At 40.6% G+C, this 3,003-nt stretch overlaps 1 pseudogene; it reads right to left on the reverse strand.

Annotated features, from left to right (window-relative positions):
* Positions 1–3,003, reverse strand: part of LOC105743060 — an 8,653-nt pseudogene that overhangs the window by 5,348 nt on the left and 302 nt on the right.

Raw genomic sequence — 3,003 nt, forward strand, 5'->3', positions numbered from 1 at the left:
GTTGGTTACATAGAGTATCTTGTTTATTTTCACTCACTTTTCAGATTAACCATCCTTTTGTATATTATTTATTGATTGTTAATTATATCTTCATTGTATTTTATTTCTTTCATAATAATTTTAGGACCCATTGATATATATTATACATTACACTTGGTTTTATATATATTCTAAAGGCTTTCACAGGACATTTCTGGGATGGTGTGTGTGAACTGTATTAGCGCTTACTCGTAACAAAATACCTCCATTAGTCTATTTATGAAGAGTTTTATGTAGCTCACAGTTCTAGAGGATGGAAGTTCATGACTGGGCAACCCCATTGGTTTGGGCTTTGCTAAGCGCCTTTTGCTAGCTTACATAAAGGCAGAAGCATGTGAAAGATAGAAATATCTCATCCAGACAGGAAGCCAGAGAGCAGAAGCCCCCAGCCCCTTCAGGAGGTGTGCACAAATGACCTAAGGACCTCCTGCTAAGCACAAGCTCTTAATAATTCTACCGCCTGTACACATTACCCTGGGGACCCATGGATTTTTGGAGGGGAAATTCAAGTCACAGCCATAGCAAGATCTTTTAATTTCCTTGGAATGAGAGTCTGTTGGTCTTTTACAACAGAATTTGTATCTTTCTGGAATTTGTATCTCTTTTTCGGAGACCATCCTGCTCAAAAATTATAAAAACTGATGTGTTATATTTTACTCTAGCACCTTTTGGCTTGGGCTTTTAAAAACTCAATGTTCAGAACTTCATTCAATTGTATTCTGTGCATACAATATGATATATAGATCTAAGTTAATATTTTTCAGGAACAATAATCTGTATGATTTCTGGACAGTCTACCATTTTCATATTGAGATGCTACCTTTCTGAAGAATCTCTCTACACATAGCTCAGCTCCTGAGTTGCCCATTTTGTGTTTCTTTTGTTCATTTTTTCTAAACCAATATAATATTGTTCAAATTAGTTTAAACTGTATATTTAGATAACTGGAAAGGTGTGTCTTTTGTTGCATTTTTTTTGGTGGTGTTGGTGTTGTTACTTATTCTGAAGCATTTCTTTTCATATGAACCCTAAAATCAGCTTTGAAGTTCTTCAGATTTCTTGTTATGATTTTAACAAGACTGAATTGAATGTATGGATTAATTTGGAAAGCTGACATCTCTAGGACACTGTCCTGCTTCCAGAAACGTGAAAAGCTTTCTGTCTATCTAGATCTCCTTTTATAACTCAGTGTAACCTTAGCATTCTCTTCACATGAAACAGTACTTGTTGGTCTACATCTTGGAGATTTTTTTGTTTTAAATCACTGTTGCCACTGAGAATGAGATCTTTAGATTTTATTGTCTCTCCAGAGAAAAGTATAAGAGGATAAGAGAAAGCAAGAGTTGAAAGAATACAAAAAAGAAGAAAAAAAGAAAGAAAAATCAAGTGGGGAAATGACATGACACAGAAAGAAGAGTGAAGACCACTTGGTTTTATCCCTGTCCTGTGACAAGCCCCTCCTTAGGCCTGTGCCCAAGCACCTGCTCATATGCACCTCCAGCCCAGTGGCTCACTTGAGGAAACTGAAGTTGAGCGTTCAGCAAGGACGTGTGAAATAGGAAACGGACAGATGATAGTTTGGGATGAGACTTGGGAATTAATCCCAAATTTCACTCTCACAAGCTCTATGATCTTGCTCCAGTTACCTAATTACATTTCTCAGTTGTAAAACCAGATAATAACCACTTGGATGACTGTGAGGGTCAACTGACATAGTATGTCTAAAGTGGCTATTGTCTGTGGGGCTGTCCAGCAGTGCTGGTTCCCACCCCTCAGTCTTTCTCTCCCACCCCAGGGACTGTCTGGCCCTCTGCACCCAGCTGGCATGTGAATCCCAGAGTCTCCTCAGGACAACGCAGTCTCAGTAGTAATATGTTTTGAGATGCTTATCCCACTAGTGCCTAACACACAGGAACACATACCAAAAATTCTTTAATTCTTTATGGCAGGAAAGACAGTTATTGAGAGTCGCAATGTGAATCTGAAAAAAAAGTCACATAAGCTTGAAAAAACCCTACCCATTACAAAAGGAGCCATTGTTGAAATGTGAGTCCTTGTGTAAGCCCAAATCCCCAGTGAGAAGTGTTCTCTGTTCCAAGCGAACAATGGGGCCTTGTGCAAGAGACAATGTCAGCTACTGAGTCCTAGGAAGCCCCCGTCCCCATGGCGATGGCTATGCTCTCTCCTGCTGCACTGTGCTGCCCCACACAGAGGCCGAGTCTGGAGCAGTCGTGGCCCCACCTGGCCCAGGGCCCTGGCCACTGCTAGGCTCTGCTAGCAGCTAGGAGCACAACATGGCCCAGGTGCACCAGCTGTTTCTTCATTCTCTGTGAACCTGGGCTCTCCCAGAAGTTGCGCTTATGAGATGTAAGAATGAAAGAGAGAGAAAGATAAAAATAAGTCATGACTGAACTTCAGATGAGTATTCTCTTTTTAGGGAGTGTGTACTTGTTCCTAACATCCCTTCTCATAAGGAAAATCTGTGAACCAGATTGAACTTAAATCTTCCCCTCAGCGGCTGGCAGCTCTTGAGGAAAATTTGTTCACCTCTCTGAGCTTCATTTTCTTTGCCTGAAAAATGGGATTAATAACACAGATCTCAGAGAACTGCTGTGAGAATTAAATCACTCAGATATAAAAATGTGCTCAATAAAAACAAGCATTATTCTTTCAGCACATAGAGAATTGTATTCAGACCTATGAATGTCTTCCGAGGTTCTGAGTTTCACTTTTCAAGGGGAAATTTGATTTCTGCAACAGCCAGTGAGGGGTGATTGTGGAGCTGCTCAGTGAGGTGTGTAATATATGTTTATCTCTCTCTCTCTCTCTCTCTCTCTCTCTCTCTCTCTCTCTCTCTCTCTCTCTCTTTCTTTTCTGGTACTGGGGATTGAACTCAGGACCTTGCTCTTGCCAGGCAGGTGCTTAAGCCACTGAGCTATCTCCCCAGCTCTATCCTACTTCTTT

The sequence above is a fragment of the Octodon degus genome, unplaced genomic scaffold (genome assembly GCF_000260255.1).
Source record: "Octodon degus isolate 3935 unplaced genomic scaffold, OctDeg1.0 scaffold00095, whole genome shotgun sequence".
NCBI lineage: Eukaryota > Metazoa > Chordata > Mammalia > Rodentia > Octodontidae > Octodon > Octodon degus.